The 20,285-nt window shown below is 49.2% G+C and overlaps 2 long non-coding RNA genes across 2 annotated transcripts; both read right to left on the bottom strand.

Annotated features, from left to right (window-relative positions):
* Window positions 1-734: 734 nt before the first annotated feature.
* Window positions 735-3,993, bottom strand: LOC114850680 (uncharacterized). The gene is made up of 3 exons (XR_003784875.3): window positions 3,260-3,993; window positions 1,775-1,979; window positions 735-1,435 (listed from the first exon to the last, which is right to left on the bottom strand). It is a non-coding gene; the product is annotated as an uncharacterized LOC114850680 (long non-coding RNA).
* A 15,075-nt stretch (window positions 3,994-19,068) lies between these two features.
* On the bottom strand, window positions 19,069-20,285 carry LOC129603743 (uncharacterized). Its single transcript, XR_008693955.1, has 2 exons — window positions 19,943-20,285; window positions 19,069-19,832 (listed from the first exon to the last, which is right to left on the bottom strand). It is a non-coding gene; the product is annotated as an uncharacterized LOC129603743 (long non-coding RNA).

A 20,285-nucleotide genomic window follows, 5' to 3' on the forward strand; every position in this document is an offset into this window, starting at 1 on the left:
ACAACTTGTGCTGCGGCCTTCAGCTTCATCGCTCCTATTGTACGCGAACGCTTGACTTTATTCCCCGTTGAACACAGATGAGTCAAGGATGCAGTCGGCAGCGAGTGAGCGCGAGGCTGCGCCGCTGGAGTGTCAGCTCCTTATCTTCCTGTTGCTGACGTTGTCATGGTGATCGATAGAATCCTGTCAGGGTCGTGACCTCTGAGAGTCAATCAGCGCTTTTCCTCCCGCACGCTGCACGGTTCAGCAGGAGTTTTATACTTCAGCCGCGTCTGAAAGCTCAGCGGAAGAAGTGGGAGCAATTAAAACCGTGAGTGTGGAAACAAGCAGGTTTGTGTTACAGTTATTTAGAGGTGACCTTGCGGTGGTCACGACCCGTCTCACCTGCAGGGCCCTGGGGTCCTGCTCCCACCCTCACTCCACACGTGATGTCTGTTCACCGCTCTGCGTTTTCTCTTTCCTGCTCTTGTTGCATATTGTTTCTCCCGCACTGACGTGAGTGTAACACTCTTCTCTCTAAATCACAACCCTGTAATCGTTGTCTTTGCATCAGCACAAACCACAGCATCTCTGGAAGGACGGCGGCACCGAGGATCACACGTGATCCGCTCTCTCCTCACGGCTCCAGTTTACACAACTTCTGACCAGTGTCTGACCAGAAATCTCAGAATATCATGTTTTGTGACTCATTGAGGCTGAGAGAAGGTGGAAGTAAGTTAAGCTCTTTGTTTCTAATTAACTTGTTTATTAAATGTCATAAAATATCACAAAGCCACATTTAAGTCTTCACATTTAACAGTCCAGAATCGAAAGAGGAAACATGACGGCATTTTCAGAGAAAAGAAGCAAAGTGTCTCAGTTGTGAAACTGGCTTCTGTCCAGAATGGGTCACAATAAACAAACAGTGGCAGATGGATCTGCTCTCGAGCACATCCAGGCCTTGACCGTCTGCTGAGCTCAGAAACTCAAGCACCGCGTCATCAAGTAGCAAAACTCTGGAGTCCTGTTTGAGTTATTGCTTCTTTCTTCACAGAAGAAACGCCAGTGTTCTGAGTTCCCTGCAGGACGTCTGCTCACGTTCTGCCGTTGGGTTCCGTGTACAGTGGAGGTTCCAGGTCGTCGTCTTGGGCAAAAGGAAGCAGCGGCAGAACGTCTGACTCTGGGCCAGAAAGCAGACGTCCTGTCTGTGTTTGCTTTGATGTGGAGCCGACGAACCCACGAGAACCACGTTTTGTGCTTTTCCAGAACAGGAGACGTTCACAGCGGCTCGTGTGGCTGCTGCTAATTAAAGGCAGAAACCCTTTGTCTGGGCGTCTCTTCTAGTGTCCACGCAGACGGACCGGGTGATGAATGAGGTGTTGTTGGGATTCCCACACTGTGGTCACTGCGTGGCCCTCACATCGATCCCCCGTCTGAACGGCAGCGCTGCGGAGAACTGACGCCACCATTCGTCTTCTGGACAGTCATTTATCAGGACAGGGCAGGAATACAGTACAAGAGGGAGCGTAGAGGTGTGTGTGTGTGTGTGTGTGTGTGTGTGTGTGTGTGTGTGTGTGTGTGTGTGTGTGTGTGTGTGTGTGTGTGCGCGTGTGTGTGTGTCTGTCTGTCTCTCTGCCTGTCTGCTGTCTGTCTGTGTGCGTGCGTGCTTGCATGCGTGTGTGTGCGTTACTGTCTGTCTCTCTGCCTGTCTGCTGTCTGCTGTCTGTGTGTGTGTGTGTGTGTGTGCGTGCGTGCGTGCGTGCGTGCGTGCGTGCTTGCGTGCGTGCGTGTCTACCTCCATGTTGTGTCCATCCCACACTGTCCTAAAGGATCCTGGTTGAATCAGGGATGATGAATCGTCTCCTCCTCTGAACCTTCTGGTGACGTCACATGGATCGAGCCCATTGAGCCCGGCTGATGTGGGGTCAGTGCCAGTCACAGGCTGGAACACGGTCCTCATGGAGGCGAAGGCTTCCTGCTTCCCTCAGTCGCACAAACAGCTTGTGATGCAACAGTTAATGTAAAACAGCGTGACTCCGTCAGAGAAGCTGGTATCTGATTAATAATTCCCTCTCATGCAGCGAGAGGCAAACACAGACACTTAGTATATTAACGGTTGGGACCGAGTTGAGCTGCATGAAAGAAACGATCCATTAATAATTACTGAAGCGCAGAGAGGAACCACAAACAGAGATTAAAGGTGGCGTCAAAATTGTTGTTTCCATGTTTGGAAAATATCAAAAGTAGATTCACATCTGAAACAGCAACATTTCAAACCCGACGCCCAGATTCAACGTTACCACGATCGGTTCATAACATCTGAACGTGGTTTCAAGTTCCTAATGAAACGTGGTTCTGATGGAAATGAAGTAATAAACTCTTGTATATAAGTAATAAACAAATATACTGCTGGTCCCAGCATGTACTGTACAATGGATTATAATTATGTGTACTTATGTGTACATGACGCTGTGTAAGTCATTTTTATCTCTTTGACTCTTGCATTGACTCTAAAGAAGAGCGACACACGAAAGAAGCTGTAGGACAAAAAAGGTGTAAAAGCAGATACTTGTGAATAAAAACCTTAATTCTTCCTGTTCATTGTGACAAAGAACAAACCCAACAGATGTGTGTCCAGTCTTTTTTTTTTCTGTAAAATTCAGACGGTGAAACTCTGAAAGGATAAAATCTGTGTCCTGACGCTGAGAAGCGTCGAGCGCGTGCTGGAAACGTGGAAACGGACAAACAGCTCGTTCCGCTGAGGCTGCGCTAACAGTCCGCCAGCAGTTCTTCCTCCAGAACCTCCAGAACCGCTCGTTTCTGTCATGTTTCACGTCATGTCCTGTTTTATTTTGTTGACTTCCTGTCCTCAGTTGTTCACTCACCGGTTCTCATTATCCACACCTGTCCGTAATTAGTAATCACTCACTCATATAACCTCCACGTCTCACAGACTCAAGCCGCCAGATTGTTAAGTTCCGAACTTCTTTCCAGCGTTTCGTGTATAGTCTCTAGTGTATTGATCCTGATTGCCTTGACCGTCGTATCCTGCCTGAACCTTGTCTGTACCGTCGCCTGAGAAAGAACCTTGACTGAACAACTGACCGTGAGTTTGCTTAGCCCTTGCCTGTACCGTCACCGAGACCTCCTGTGTACCGAACCTGGACTGCCTACTGGACTTAAGACTGCCTGCTCCCTGCTGTACCTCATTACCAAGCCTTGTGTATGACCTGGACCGTCTGACTCTGCTTTCCACAATAAACCCTGTATTAATCATCACCTTGCCTCTGTGCTGTGCATGTGGGTCCGACGCCTGCCCAAGTCTGACAGTTTCCCAGCGAGACGTTTGTGAACGAGACTGAAACATCGAAGGCTTTGGTCACGTTTTCAAAGCTCGTCTCACCTGATTTTAACCGTCTGCTCCAGTGACTGAACATGGAGGTGCATCATGTGACCTGCGAGTCACAGCTGCCTCATTCGGGCCGGCGGCCTGTTTTGCATTAGTGCTGATTGAGGATCCTGTGTTTTCCACGGTGGCCTCTGGGTTCTGGGTTTTGTCCTTCGCAGCTGTTGGTCTGGACCAAACGCAGCAGCCGGACTGTCCATTATCCTCATTACCGTCGTGCACCGAGGGTTATTACTCCCTCTCATTGCTGTAATACTCATTTAATCACCCAGACACAACAGAGCATTGTGGGTAGTTTAAATGAAAGGAACTAAGTGTGTGGTGTAATTTCCTCCCAAACTAAACCAGCGACATCATTGTCTCGTCAGCGTTTTGATGGCGTAACACATCATCTGATCACATCTGGACACAGAGCGCAGTCATTTCAGCTCCATAATAAGCAGGTGCTGGATTGAGGCCAAAGCTGCTTCTTCAGTCAGAACGGTACCGGTCCGTTTAACCTCAACACACTGAGCCTCGACTCTCTACAGACGCAGAGGAGCCGTTCCAACAGTGGCAGAAGGTGAAGCAACGACACCTTTGAAAAATCAACTTGATTCAAGGACTGTCTGTGAAAACAGAAGATCAACGAGTGAATGAGTTGGAAGAAGCAAAAGTAGTGAGTAGAAATTTAGAAATAGGAGTCCTCGTCAACAAGAACCGTTGAGATCTAAGAGCCAGAACCAACAGGCTGCGGTCCTGACTAAGAACAGAGGAGCAGAACCGAGACAGAGGAAGCCTCGTGTGCAGGACCCGATTCCAGTCCAGCGTCGAGTAGAAGTAAGACAAGTTTGGGTTCCTCTGGTTTGAATTGTGAAGCTGCAGTTGTTTGAGAATAAACGCTCAGAGCTGCTCATTAGAACGAAGGAGTCCGACTTGAAGAGACAGAGACAATTAGCAGATGGAACAAAATAAAGACCTCCCTCTAATTAGAGACAAGGGAGGATGATGAAACGGCCCAATGACGACCGTTGTTCTGGTTCTACTTCACTCATGAACGAGTCACGCTTTGGGTCGTAACTCTGATTCTGTGGCAGAGCTGAGTTGATATTATTTGTGTTGGGGGTGTAGTGATTTTCTGTCCCACAGCAGCAGCTTGACGTCGTTCTAACCAGCAAGGACTTGTGGATATTTCCTGTGTTTTAGTGAGAAACTGTGAATCACTTCTCAGCGCGAACACCTGCACTTGTCAAATTATCTTAATTATTAGCGTTAAAACGTCAGCTTTTAGCTCAAATTTGAGCTCCTCTGCTAAAAGCGCTTCAGCTGAAGATGCTCTGACACCGTGCGTCCTCCACCACCATCCAGCTCTTTAGACACAATAGCTTTTGTGAAAACCCCAATTTCACGTCTGCGGCTTCACTGATCTTTTCACAGTGTCCCTGAATGCAGCAAAAAAGATTATCAGCTGTGATTAAAGGCAGCAGGCAAATTGACTTTGACTCATTGAAATAGTTATTCTATTCTCACCGCTACAGAAATCGCACTAATTCATCTGGGAAGGTCAGAAGTGAATGAAGGCTAATCTTTGACTTTTAATCAAAAGGCTGAATGAGTAAAAGTGACATTTAAGAATAGTTAAATAGAGGAGGAAGGGCTGCATCCTGTCGCCACGACGACAAACAGCTGTGATGGAACCAGAGCCAAGGCTCCAGGCTCTAACTGTAGAAGCACCAGCGCGTCCTGTGGATCCAGCTGATGGAAGCTAAGTGCTGCTGACCTTCGTCTCCTCCGTCGCGTCCCCGTGGATTCGCCGCCGCCGCCGCCGTCTTTCACTCGGAGACCGTGTTGTAGGAGATTAAATCTGTTGCTCTGTCCTCTATTTGCAAAGCTGCTTTCTTCCACTTTCAGCTGAGGCTGAAGTGGTTCGTCTCTGCTCCTCGTTCCACCGTCCGTTTTACAGTCTTTCACCGCGTTCTGTGGCCGTAAAGCGTGGAGCAGAACTAATGCATTAAAAAGCTGCACAAGCAGGTAAAACATGTAGATAACCTTCTCTCCACCTCCAACAACAACACGCCTTTCGTTAAGTAGAGCAGACGAGTGTAATGGCTGAGACGAATCCATTCATTCGTACACGCTGATAAACCTTGAGCCATTTTCACAGTGTTTCTGTGGTGAGGTCACATGTCCTCACCTTCAGGAGGAAACAGCTGCTGAATCAGCTCAATCAGCTCCTGACTGTGGATGATTGATGGCAGCACAGACCTCATACCTGGAAACATCTGAATGTGAAGCTCATGGACGCGTCTCTGGAAGCAGCTTCCTGCTGTGAACGTCACACAGGGCTTCCGCTGGAGATTAGACGTGAGAGAAGGCGTTGAGCATCAGTGAGAGCAGAGCGAAGCTGTTCAGAACCGCTGCTCGATCCGCTGCTCGACCCAATGCTCGACCCGATGCTCGACCCGCTGCTCGACCCGATGCTCGACCCGATGCTCGACCCGATGCTCGACCCGATGCTCGACCCGCTGCTCGACCCGATGCTCGACCCGCTGCTCGACCCGCTGCTCGACCCGATGCTCGACCCTGGCGGCAGTAAACCGGACCTGAGAACCTGACACAGAGCAGGTTCTGGACTTGACACTGCTTGGCTCTAAGGATCAGAACCTGCTTCCAGCTGCAGACACGCTGAGCCTGGACCTCCTCCTCATCGCGGTGACATGGTCCGACTCCAGGATCGGATCCGATTCAGCCGATGCCTCAAACTTTTGCCGTCAGCTCATTTGCTTAACTGCTTCCAATTTCGCATTCGCTCTGTCTTTGTTTATGAGCCGCCGTCTCTCTCAGCGCGTTCCTTCCTGCATGGAGTGAATGCTAATGAGCGTCACCGAATTAGTTTTGAGGGTCTGTGAGTGGGCAGCGCTGATCCATTTGTGGCATTTGCACCGACTCTAGCGTAACGATAAAGGACTGTTTTTATTTTGCAGAATAATTGCCTGCGGGTTATCAGAGGAATTGGATGTTTGCTTTTCACAGCATCGTTATAACTGTAAATACGAGTTCACAAACACAGCAAACACTTTCCTCTTCATCATCACAACCAGATGCAGCGTCGGGGGCAACAACACAAAGACGACCCGTCTGGGTTTTAGCAGTAACTTCCTTCTTCAGGGTGAGAACTGTTCTGTCTGGTGATCCTTTATTCAGTGCGTTCTGTGTCTGTGTCTGTTCTGAAGCCTAATGAGGGCCATAATCAGTGGCACAGGTCACTCAGAACCTCGTTATGTCACAGACCGTCCTCTGGGTCCATGGAGTCAGAGTCAGACAACAGGTTTAGACTGAGCTCCTTTAATTGAGCCAATGGATCAAAGTTCAACCCAAACACACACAAACCCAACCCTAAACTGGCACAAACCAAAACACAAACGGGAGGACGAAAGTGGCAAAACCAGGCAAACTCACTCAGTCACACGCTAAACAGCTGCTTCCTGTGGCTGCGTGCACCTGAACAGCTGATCACAAACAGCCCTGTGTCACCACTGCTGGAGCCTTGGCCTGTGATAAAACACGGCCTAAAACAGACCCCGGCCTCTTTTAGGCAGAAAGAAGAGGTCCACGCTGTGTTTTGGTGCAGCTTCATTTCATCGCAGGTGTAAAAAGGCGTTTATCCTTGTTTCTGCCTCCTCTGCTTCTGTGGTTTAAACAATGTGAACATCCAGCGGCGTGAGATTCGATTTGATGCGAGGCCGGTCGCGCCCTTGAGTGGAGGTCTCTCGGCCTCCGTCGTTCCCTCCGTCAGAGGCGTTTCGCGGGGCCGTGTCTGCGCCGTCGCCTCCAGGTCCGAGCGGCCGGCGCCGGAGGCTCCGCGGAGCGGGCGCCGCCGCAGACGACCGCCGCTTTGTGCAGGAGATTGATGAGGTTTATTTATAAGGAGGTCTCGCCAAGGCTGCGCGGACAGAAACAGTCAGACAGAGACAGAGGGAGGACGGAGTAATGGATTCTCTCATCTCAGGGGAATTAGCTGGCACTTTCCACGTCTCCTGCATGAAGCGCCAGAAGAATCAGACGGAATGTTGAGAAATCAGACACGTCCACGGGAAAACATATCATTCACAAGATTGTAGCTGCTGTCAATCACCCGATGAAGTTGTCAGAGCAGAATATGTTTAAAGTAAACATTAGGGAGAAGCTGGTGAGCAGCTCTCGGCCTGTTAGCAAACTTTCTGCCTCCACTTCCACAAATCATCTCATTTAAATAAAATGAGGAGGATCGCTGAGTTCGTGACACGGCGCTGCCCGTTTCTCGCGGCAACGCTGAGGTGTCACCGAATTAAAAATTCTCGTGTTCATTTCCCTCCTGCTTGTGCTGATTGCTTTTAAACTCTCCAACAGGTGTAAGGGACATAAAACATGAGTCAGAGCTGCTCAACAAACCACGCAAACATAGGAATAAATCTTCATAATCAAGTTTTTGTCTCTTGTCTGGTTTCCATCGTATTAAAGGTGACGTACACAAACTGTGAAGTCAGCTCACACAAGTTGTGTGTTTGCTGGATGAGGTTGGTTCAGTTTCCCACTTTCCCTCCTACTCTCACTGGACCCCCGGACGGGAAGCGAGTGGTTGGAGCGCATGCATTATGCATGGAGTCCCGCGTGAAGGCGAGGTGGAGGCAGCACATGCTAATGAGCCGCGCAGGCTGGAGGTACAGCCCGTGACTAGAAGCAGCGCGTCCTTTAGCTTCCAGCCGCTAGAAGGAGGCGCTTCCTCATCTGCTCCAGCTTCCACCAACAAGGTTAAGTGATTCCACGTCGCTCCACGTTCTTCACCATCTATTTCCTTCACTAAGTGATGCTGACACAAATTGTGACCTCTCCACAAGGATAATTAAGTTCGACTTGATTTAAGGGAAACAGGCTCCTCAGCAAGGACGGACCTCGTTCCCCGTGTGTGATTTACAAGCGCTTTGTGTCATATTTAAGAGGATTCTGTCCCAGAGGAACCCAGCGGAGCCAGTGATCCGTCGGAGTTTCTGAATCATCGTTACCCAAAGTCTTCCTGAAAAGGTCGGTTCAAGCAGCGAAAACCGAAAAAGGTTTGCAAACGCGGCTTTTAGTTTGAAGCTCTGTCTCAGATCGTAGGTGTTAGTTCAAAACTCCATCTTTTATCTGCACCACTTCCTGTTGAACCGTCAGTTACTTCCCGAAGCCTGGAGAGAGTCTGAGCAGCAGACACTGATGATGATGATGATGATGACGATGGCGATGACGATGACGACGATGGCGATGATGACGATGACGATGACAATGATGACGATGACGATGACGATGATGATGATTATGATTATGATGATGATGACGATGTTGATGATGATGATGATGATGATGATGATGATGACGATGTTGATGATGATGATGATGATGATGATGATGATTATGATGATGATGACGATGACGATGTTGATGATGATGTTGATGATGATGATGATGATGACGATGATGATGATGATGATGATGATGATGATGATGATGATGATGATGACGATGACGATGTTGATGATGATGTTGATGATGATGATGATGACGATGTTGACGATGTTGACGATGATGCTGATGATAACGATGATGATGATGATGATGATGATGATGATGATGATGATGATGATGATGATGTTGAAGATGATGATGATAGATGATTGTCTCTGTTTACCTCCTCCAGTGACACCTTGGTCGCTTGTATTATTCCAGAGCCACTACAAGCAGGTTTTACCAACTCAACGAGCTCCGATCGTCAGCGCTCACGCTCACGTTACTGGTTCGCGTCCGCTTCGCTGTAGCCGCCGCCGCCATCGTCCCCTTCATGTTTCACAGCAGCTCAAGCCTTTGTCCAAATGCTCAGGTTTCATGTGAACAACTCTGAGACTTCCAGGCGGCGCCTGCAGACGCTCCGGTACCGCCGTCCACTCTCCTCGTCCGTATCTGCATCACGCGCTGCGTCGTTCCCTCTCAGCATTAAAAACCAAAGCGTGTAGAGTTTCTTCACGTCTCAGTAGAGGAGCTAAAAGCTTTTCAACAAAGCTGCTGAAACTCTGCCTCGGAGCGACACGGAGGCGCTTTGTGGAGCCGAGCCTTGTTCTCCTTATCTGCTAATCTCTGCCCGTTGGCGCAGACACTTATTCATTGGCTTCATTCTCCGGATCAGCCCCTGCCAGCGTTCCTCCCTCTGCAGGAACGGGAATCAACCGTGGGGATGATGAACGTGAAACAGAAGGATCCACTGCGGCTCAGGGAGAGAAAACGCAGGATGTCTTTACATCACAAACATACTGTTGAGCTGTTAATCACATGTTGTGCCAGTGGTGGGAGTGACGCCTATCACAGGTCTGGTCGTTCTATTAAAGCAGGCACACGTGAACGTGCTTCAGACTGTCACACGACACCGTGGGCTTCAGCTGGACGTCCAGCCTGCGTTTTCCCATCATGGAGTCAGACTCGGCCTCTCATCGTGCGTTTGTCGGCTCGCTGTTGTTGTGGAGGCTCTAATTCAACCTCTCCTCACGCTCTCCTACCATTCAGCCCATTAGTGGCAGCTGGCGACAGGAGCCAAGATTTACGGTGGCTTTAATGTCTCGTGTACAAGCATTACTCCCCCCTGATGACACACGTGCTACAAATCAACGACACGCACCGACGCCAGCCGATGCTTGTGCTGTAAGTTATGGGCCCGTATGGTCTCGCTGCGGCTGCTCACCTCCGGTCCCGGAGGCTCGGCTCGGCCCGCTTCAGCATGAGCAGCTTTAAGCAAAGCTGTCCTGTGGCCAGGATTGGAAGCATGCGTGTGCACCCCCATCCTTTGGTGGAAACCGTATCCCCGGTATTCCCGGCACTCCCGATTGGCTGTGGCCTTTTCTAGATGTGGGATGTGCTGCACAAACCAGGTGAAGCAACATCTTGTCTCATTTTGCATTTGACAAGGCACACGTCATAGTGTCTTAGTCTTCATTTGACTATTTTTATTTCCTTCAAATGTCTGTCTTTCTTGATAAAAGGCGCTCTGAAGCTGATGATGAAGCTGATGAAGGCATTTGCTAATCCAGAGAAAGTAAATTAGCACGATTCATCTAAATCTCAGCAGATTTATAAAAGTGTGCCCGTTTGCGTTCACAGAGCAGAGGTTCAGCTCCCAGCGTGATGTTTCTCTCCTCAGGCCGAGCTCGGAACTGGAACTAAATTGGCTGCATAATGATCAGAGGCGCCCGGAGGAGCTGGGTAATAAGATTTGTAAGCGGCTGATGGTCCCATAACAAAGGTCCAGCACATTAGTGGACGTCAGGCAGGTGTCACGCGGCAGCAAATGGCTGAGGGAGCAGTGTGTTCACAGTGAGCCGCATGTGCAGGAACACACGCTTCTCCACCGTCTCCGTTAATGACTTCATCAAAGCCTTCACAGCATTAAACGGCTCTTTGAACGGAGCACAGCCCAATATCGTGTGGGTGTGAAACGATGCTGTGACGAGCTGTCTGTCATCAGGGACGAGGGTGAAGCTGTTTATTACATTTAACCCAAATCTTTTATTAATACCACGTTTCTTCTTGCGGCTCCTGAAGCTGAACTTTTTAAATCCCTCCGTCCTGAGACACAGAGAGAACACAAGCAACACACAACATGGACGTAAAACACTCCTACAAACGAGGAGCTGCAACAAAAAGTCCAGGAGGAAAAACACGAACTGAGAACGACGTGGTCGAACACACAACACCGACATTCAAGGGTTTGAGAGCTGACAAACTGACCCAGGGTCAGAGAATGAGGGAGAGGATGAACTCAGACACAGGGAGCTGATGATGAACCAGAGGTGGAAACGGGAGGCGGAGGAGGACCAGGGAGTGGTCGGATGCACAGGTGTGAGCAGAGGGCGAGGGCGGAGCCTCACCGACGTCCACTGGGTCAAAAAGGCTCCGAGCACTCAGAGAAGCAGAGATGCATCATCTGCTTCAACACAGAGCTCTGCTTTCTGAGTCAGGGCCGCGTTCTCTCTGCTGCTTCTGTCTGAACCTGGACCTCCATGAACTCATGACCGTGTGCTGGTCGTCCTGAGGGCGGCGGTGCAGGACGAGGCTCCGCACAGTCACTGGCAGATAAACACACATCCAACGTCGGCCTCCGTTACATGTATCTGACGCTGCAGCTTAAAGCAGCGACAGCTGCTCTGTTACTGAGACTCCCAGGACTCATCTCAGCCTCAGCTGATCTTCACTTCCTGGAGCCACTGAGATGCACTTCACACGCTGATGCAGGAGGTGGAGGCGCTCATGAGCTCGTCCATCTCCCACACGCACACGCACATGCACACAAACAGACACACATACACATGCACGCGCACGCACGCACGCACACACACACGCACACACACACACACACACACACACGCACACACACACAAACACACATACACACACACACACGCACACACATACACAACAACACACAAACAAACACACACACCACCCACACACCACCCACACACACACCCACCACACCACAAACCCACACACACCACACCCACACTCCATCACACACAACAAACCCATAACCACCCACCTCCCACATACCCCACACACCCACACCCCCCCACCACACACCCACACACACACACCCACACACACACACACACACACACACACACCACACAACAAACACCATCCACACACTCACACACATACACACACACACAAACAAACACACCCACACACACACACACACACACACACACACACACACACACACACACACACACACAAACACACACACACCAACCACACACACACACACACACACACACACACACACACACACAAACACACATACACACGCACACACATACACACACACAAACAAACACACGCACACACGCACACGCACACACACACACACACACACACACACACACGCACACACACACACACACACACACACACACACACACAAAAACACACATACACACACACACTCTCAGCAGAAAGGTCACCGCTGCTATTAAAGGTTGTCTCTAATGTCAGTGGGACTTATTACATAACAAGGCGCGTTGTGGCGGCAGCGATGGAGACGACGCTGCAGCGTCTGCTGGACGTTCGCGGTGGGAACTCGGCCGACGGCTCCTCAGACGTGTCAAACGGCAGCAGGAAGCAGCAGCTCGCCGGCTGTGGAGCCTCATTGTTTCTCAGGTCTGTGTGCAGAGAGTGATGGATGTAAAGTAGCGCTGCTGCTAATTAAATGGCAAATTGTCACAGAGAGAATGTGTGTCTGTCGTTCTTTCTCTAATTTCTTACAGTGGCTCATTGTCTGCGGCTGTTTATACATGAAATGCATCTCACCTGACGCTTTGAAGGACGTATTAGAGGCTGATCTCATGAGAAATCTGTAGGCAATCACACAAAAACACCAGGAGTGTCTCACGTGTTTCTGCTTTTCATTGTGTTTCATTAGAGTCAGTGAGACCTTGTCTGGATGACACACAACCCAATCAGCAGAAATTTCCACTGATTGCTTTCAGAGCTACTGTCGGGAGGATTCTCAGAGTCTGTGTTGTTGTTTTTTATTCAGTTGCCTGCATCTGTGAAAAATGTGAACCAGCATCACTTTGAAATCGCTTTCTAATGTGCGGAGCATCCATTACGCTCCTCAGGCAGAAGAAATTCCTCCAATCACGCAAACATTCTTCACTAACGTGAGCATGAGCTGCATGAAATTCCCACAATGAAAACCTCTAAATGGCTCCGACGCGTCCAGAGTCCAGTAAACAACGTGAGGGAGGTTCTACCGCGGAACAGTTCCTCGTGTCGGATCTCGTTAAGATCGGACCGGTTCTACCGGACCTGCCTGGCTGTTTGGTGCTGGCGCCATGTGTTTCACCGGCAGGCTGAACCCAGCTGTGACGTATGCACTCAGCGAAGCCTCTGGGCCTCGTGTAACGAGCTGCTGCAGCAAATCAGGGCCCTCGATGAGACGTCACATAAACAGCAGTGCTGTTTATTTGCTGCTGTCATTGTCCTTAAGCTCCAGTCGGTGCCTCTGTGGACACACGCCTCCATCATGGTTGTATTATGTGTGATGTAGTTAGTTTCCAAGCAGCTTCTTTTTAGTTTTTATTTGTTTCCTAATGAACATAAACTGCTTTAGTGCAACATTAAACCTAAAACCAGCCTGTTGTTCCATTCAGTGGTTGTTCAAGCTGAGCTTCTCCTCAGGTGAACGGAGGATAAAAGTGATGTATGTGAGAAGTAAACCGAGCTGCTCCCGTGTTTAGTGCCGCTCACTGAGGCAGCGGCGGTGAAGCAGGTCATCACAGCAGCCGAGCGAGGCCCGGCCCGCTGGCTCACGGGTCGGTACCGTGTACACACACGCGGGTCTGGTCAGAAACAGACCAACACTGAGACAGACTTCACCGTCTCAACGCTCGCATCAGCTCCATCAGGCCGTCCTCCCTCGCTCTGAAAGGCTTATTACTGAAAAAGCATTAGAGCCTGATTGAGCCACAGGCCACGAGAGCCACTTGCTTCAAAAAGGTTTCCATTTTCTAGCAGCAGGAAAAAGTCTGAAGCTTAATGTCTCCGGCTGATGTGGTGCCGCAGCGTTGCTCCTGTTCATGGCAGCTTCATGTGGTAAAACTAAACCAGTGACACATTAGTAACGACCAGTTAATAACTGACTTCACTAAATGAGCTTACTATGATTACACTCAGATTATGGGCTGGAGGCTCATATTCTGATTTCTGCAGGACCAAACTATGACTGACTAAATGACATCAGAAAATGTTTGGATTTCACTAAAACAGCTTTAAAATGAGGATCTAATGTCAAACCCAAGCTTTGCATTTGATAAATGTCCTGTGGAACTGAAGGGACGACAGAGGCTCGATGCACCAACCGCGTTCAAACGCAGAATGAAGCATGAACCCTGGAACCCAGCAGGTTCATGGGAAGCTCCTGCAACGCTGGAAAACGCAGCATCTTGAGCAGGAAGGAGCCAAACTGCAGCCAGAGAAGCAGCAGGAGGAGGAAGCGTGTTAAAAAAACAGCTCTTTAGTTTAAATCTGGAAAGATGCGATTTTTATGGCTGACGATAAATAATTCATGCATAAAAGCAGTTACTTGTCTGTAACAAAGCTTCGACCACTGGAGGAAGTTAAGATGTTAAACATGCGCTGTTTTATTCATGCGCGGCTGCTGCAGCCTGGCGCTGACGGACACCTGCGGTGCTGCATACTGAGAAATATCGCTGCAACCACAAACTCCAGGAAATCAATAGCATCACCTTGTTGGAAATGATAAGAATAATCCTGAGACGGACGAACGGAACCTTTGGGCCGTTTAACCGCAGGTCCTGTGGGTCACCTTGCCTGGAGCACGGATCGCCTCCTTTCTGCTGAGTCATGGTTCCGGTCCAGACAAAAGCCCGCGGACTGCTTGGACGCCAGATGCTGCTGCTGTTTGGGTTTCATTTATGAAAAACAAGCTCTTTCATTAGATGTTAGTTTTTGAACCAAAATCTATTTTTGTGATTATATAAAGTTGCTACAAAAGCACAAGAGTTCAGGAAACTTAACAATAACAGAATTTGTTTTTCTGCCGTTTTCCAGCTTAGTCAAAAATCCATTCATCAAATATTTTCTCTTAAAAACCGTCCATATCGTCCTGGTTCTATTTAAATCGGTGTCACGGTTCACTGATTTGTTTGCTCTTTGCCAGGATGAACAATGTGACGACGTGTGCATGATCATTATGGGAGCAGTAACGACATCGGCCTCTGGTCTCTGTAAATGTTAACGATGTTCTGCAGACCTTCAACCCAGACTGTGACACAGAGGACATTGATTTTTGTGCAGTTGTAAAGCTCAGCTCTGTAGATAAGAACCCTAAAAACAATCAATAGTTGCTTTAAGCATCTTGGACACAGGCTGCAACATAATGAATTATTCCATCAGAGTGATTACTGAAGGACTGATGGTGCAGCCTCTGAATCGGCCTCACACAAGGATCCATCTCAAACTTCTGCATCTGCACATTGAAGGTGGGATGAGTTCGTGTGCAGCATCTGATCAGCGCTGACATTCAGGCCCGGCTTGCTGCTCTGACTGCGCCGGTCCTGGACCACCTGTTGGACCACAGCAGCCAGCACATCATCAGTCTGACGGCAGCACGCGTGGCCGCTCCTCAACGGCCTGTTGATGCCTGTTAACGCATTTTCCCCTTCAGCTCCGGCACCAGACGCCAAACAACAAACAGCAGAGCAGGGCCGAGCTCTTCCATTCCTAATCCCTTGTATCAGACACTTTCCCAGGTTCGATTCCAGGCAGAAAATGATGCTTTTAAATCCAACGTTCTTTCTTCTCAAGAAGAAACTCAACAAACAGCTTTATGTTACTTTATTTTCAGCGCGTGACTGACAGCTGGTGGGAGGAGGCAGCACAGGTTCAGTGGAAAGGAAGAGCCTTGAACCCATGTTCACTGATGGAGGCTTTGGAACCATTGGGGAGAAATCACCAGGTCCGGTTGCCATAGCGACCGCCTCCTTCAGCGGATGATCGTCGTAGCGTCTAGCCTACAACCAGAGCCTGACTGTGCAATAGTTCCTCCTCGCTGCTGAACCCAAACCCTGTTCTGCTGACGGTCCTCTTTTCATTCATATCAACCACAACCAGCACAGATGAAGACGTTTTCGCTGCATCACACGTCTGGACACAGTTTAAAAGCTGCAGCCTCACTTCAGATTATTTAAAGGGCTCGGCTGACTGAAGGCGGCTGACGCCTCCGGGCATCACACTGTATTGTTCCCAGATCCACATTTGTGTGACTGACAGTCCACTGGATACGTTCCAGTACGACTGATTTTCACAATATGTCCCCGGCCTCCTGGGAAATTTCACTTTCAGCACCCACCAATTCCCCGCTCTCCTCGTGTAAAATGGGTTTCCGGCAATTGCAGGAGAGAAAATTGCTCAGTCTGTGCTGAGACACATTTGCTGTAAATGCAGTTATCGACATGATAGCACCCCTGTGATTATTGTGAAGTGGAATTACCCTGTTTTATCACAGAATGCACCTTGTGCCATTAGGTCTGACAGAGCCTTCCATTAGGGTCGGAGTCGAACAGATGAAGTGATTAGAGACAAGCGGTCAGGCTCCATTTTCACCACCTGTGAGACTCAACGCACACTAATATCACATTAATGAATTATTGCCCTCGCTGCCGAACGAGGCTGCCCATATTTGCGTGCGTCTTAAGGACCCTCAGCATTCGAGGGCAACTGTTGATCCTCTCCACAGGCCTCAGAGCTGGAAGTGAGCAAACGGAAGGAGCTCTGAGTTCAAGAGATGGAAATGACTCCTAATTTGATTTGGAGGTTCTGCTTGTGACACGTCTGAGTATTTACTCCTAATCACTGATGCTCTGTGGCTCATCTGCGATCCCACTGTGATAATGAAGCACAGCGTCAGCTCAGCTCTCTCTTCGCTCACGGCAGCGGTTGGATTCCGTTTGGGGCCTGAAGCCAGAGTTTGGCTGTTGAGCCTCATGAAGGGCAGAACGAACGCAGCTGATGAGGCCTCAGAACGGTGGAGGATTCCGCTCGGCTCTTTCTTCTTCTTGACTTCGATGCTGCTCTGAGAACATTTTGTTTGCTCTAAACAAACAGAGCCGAGCTTCAGTCCGACCAAGAAGGATCTCATCTCAGCTAATGCCTGGAATAATGAAAGGGATAATCCTCCATCTGTGGTCTGTCGTGTCTGCAGTTTGTGTAGCAGATCACCACTGGATATGTTCTGATGCTCTGCCATTTCCTATTGTTCTAGTAAATAATAAACAGACTGACGCTCGGAGGCCACAGCTGTGTGAGGAGGAGCAGCAGGTGCTGCTGAGCCGTACAGGGTCAGGGCTCGCCTGGTTCTGCTGGTTCTGGGTCTTGGTTCCATGACGCTGATCACGATGTAGGTGCATTTTGTAAACAGAGGCAACAGTGTTGCTTAAAAAAGGAAACAGTCCAACAAACGCAGGGAAACGTCTGGTTTGTTTGATCTGCTTCTTACACACCCATTAAAACTCTTTAAAACGCAGCTCAAACGGCCATCGTCGTCTCCATGGCAACGTCTCTGCAGCATGAACCTTTTGTTTAATGACTGTTTTCCTCAGAGGCCGTTTGTGAAAGTGTAGAGATATTAGACATATCCCCTGTAAAGGCGAAGCCAGCGCCCGCTGATGTTACTGTCACACGCAGCTGAGAAGCTGAGTCAGCATTCGCTTATCGCTCGCTGACGACAGTGAGACGCACATGAGGGCGGGTGCACAGCAGAAGTGAAGCATCAGGCCTCTAGCTGCTCTGGAGCAGGTTCAGGATGGAGCTTCGTCCTCCTCGTTGTGGAGCGAGACTGACCCCAAACACACAGTGAAAAAACTGGTTGAACTGGTGCGAAGCCGCCTCTCTTCTCTTACGTACACGCAGCATCTGTCTAAAACCCGTATAGACTAGGCTATAATGAAACTGTGCTCTAATGCTATGCACAGGGTCACAGGAGACTCAGAGACGGCCAGTCGTCAATCAGGGGGAAGATTCAGAGCAGACCTCATAATTATTCACAATGAAACATGAATATTGGTAGAATTCTGTGAGTTTCCTTTGAATGTGCACTGAGGTTTGCCTTCAGCGAAGCGAAGTAGGACAATGGACGGACTGTCCTCCACCATCTGGGCTCTGAGTTTGTTATTTGGTGTCCATCTGTGAAGGCTCGTTCTCCATTCAGAGCGCTGATGAGTTTTCCTGTTAAACTGCCTGATGGCTGTTTAGTCTCAGCAGGTTCATCTGACCTGAAGGAGCTGCTGCTGCTGTTGAACGCCCAGCGTTCAGTCACTTCCTGCTCCAGTAAATCTAGATACGTACTTTAATCATCAAACTTCATTAAAAGGGTGGAAAGTCAGAGTTTGGCAAACAGCAGCTCATGTAATACGTCATCATTCCTCTGATTTAGTTCATTATTTGATCACAGATGCTCTTAATAACTTGATACCACGGAGGAATCACATTTAAGTGAGGTTTGTGTTGGACGTTTCTTGCAGTTGATTAGTGGAAACAAAAGCAGCAAAATTACCTGGCTAATTAGCTCATCTGTGCATTTTGTATTAGACTTTTGGCCAAAGAAGTCGTAGAGCAGAGATTTAAGCACACGGGGAATGAAAGCCAGAACAAAGGAGGCCAAAGGCTGCTGCTTGAAATCAGTGAAAAGAAACCAAATAACCAAGTCCTGCTGCAGCTCCAGCAGCAGCACTTAAAATGAAAGCAGCTCCCCTGTTACTGAGTCTCCAGACAAACAGGCCTCTGATGTGTGAGCAGAAGTGAATAAACCTCAGAAGCTGAAGCTCGGCCCGGTCTCCTCCTGCAGAACAGCAGGCTTATTAATTACACACTGAACAAGTACCTGGGTCCGGATGGAGCCGGATGGAGCCGGAATCTCAGCCTCCTCTGCTGGGTTCACTCCACCTCTACGGCCAGTGCTGGTGACCAAAGGAACAGGAAGAAGGTCCCACACGCAGGGAAATGGGTTCTATGCTGGAGCTGCTCCATCCTGTAGAGTCAACCAGACCAGCGCTAACGTTAGCGTAGCGTTAGCGCCACCAAACAGAGACCCTGAATGAAATCACTGCAGCTGATTAGCTTCATGAAGCTTGAACGTGATGAGCCTTTATTTTCTGAACATAACACAGTGGAGACAGGACAGTGTGTTCTTGAACGCAACACCAAAGATGAAATATTCATGATAACAAAACAGTGGGTGAATAAACACGTAGTGCAATGAGTGGAAACACGGTTTAACAAAATCATCTGGATTCACTTCACAAATATGACTTTTCATTCTGACGCATGGATTTGTGCTTTTATGCCGCTGAATGATTTCACTGATGTCAAATCACCTTCCTTCGCGGACGCTCCCAGAAACACAGGTATAGTTTGCACGTCGTCCACCAGAGAACACCAGCGCCCACTGAGAGAAACGTGTCCTTTTGAGAGCGAGGAGAGAAAAGCCTCTTTCAGCTTCTCTCAATCAAATGTGCACTTTGCTTTCATCTTGAAACCCCGGCAGAACAAGGATGCTGCTGTGAGAGCAGGAGCATTCAATCCAATCCAGACCAAGGCTGCTCTGTGTTTACATAAAGCACACAACCTGCACACGCGCACAAATGAGCAAACAGAGCAGAATGAACCTATTAGGACCCAATCCACACACCAGCGCTGGCTGAGTGAATGAACGGGAGGCAGCGGCGTCTTCATCCACGCGTCCTGTGCTTTTAGGGTGGAGCTGAGAGCATGTTTCCTCAATGAGCCGGACGAGTCACAGCCGAGTCAGAACCGCCGCTGGACGGCCAACGTTCCAGCGTCTCCGTCCTCGTGAGGCGTCTTTTCCTTTTGCTCCAACTCCTCGCCTCTTTGTCCCCACAAACAGTAAAAAAGGGAAAAAACAAACAAATCAAAACCCTTTGTGTGCGATTATTGTGCTCAGATGAGTCAGAACAGGATTTTGTGGATTTTTTGAACCTGTGCTTTGCAGAAATGTTTCACTGAACCAACAGACAAGTAATTTACACACCAGCAGCTTCACAGGTAAAACTACGTAAAAGCAGAGGAATCACGGCGCTGAGCAGTGGTCGGAGGTTCACTGTTTCCTGCCACGGGCGGAGCCTCACCTGATCAGGCTCCGCCCCCTCACACCTGCTGCTGCTCTCTTTAATGAGACGCCAGCTTCACTCCTGCCAGTTTCTGGGGGAGCGTGTGCTCACACTAACACTACCACACAAACCAACAACAACGGAGACGCGTCCAGTGGAACCTTGACCAACAGATAGAACATCCGCAGCCACTGCCTGAAACGCAGCTTCCA

This window comes from Betta splendens, unplaced genomic scaffold (assembly GCF_900634795.4).
Source record: "Betta splendens unplaced genomic scaffold, fBetSpl5.4 scaffold_26, whole genome shotgun sequence".
In the NCBI taxonomy this organism is placed as follows: Eukaryota; Metazoa; Chordata; class Actinopteri; order Anabantiformes; family Osphronemidae; genus Betta; species Betta splendens.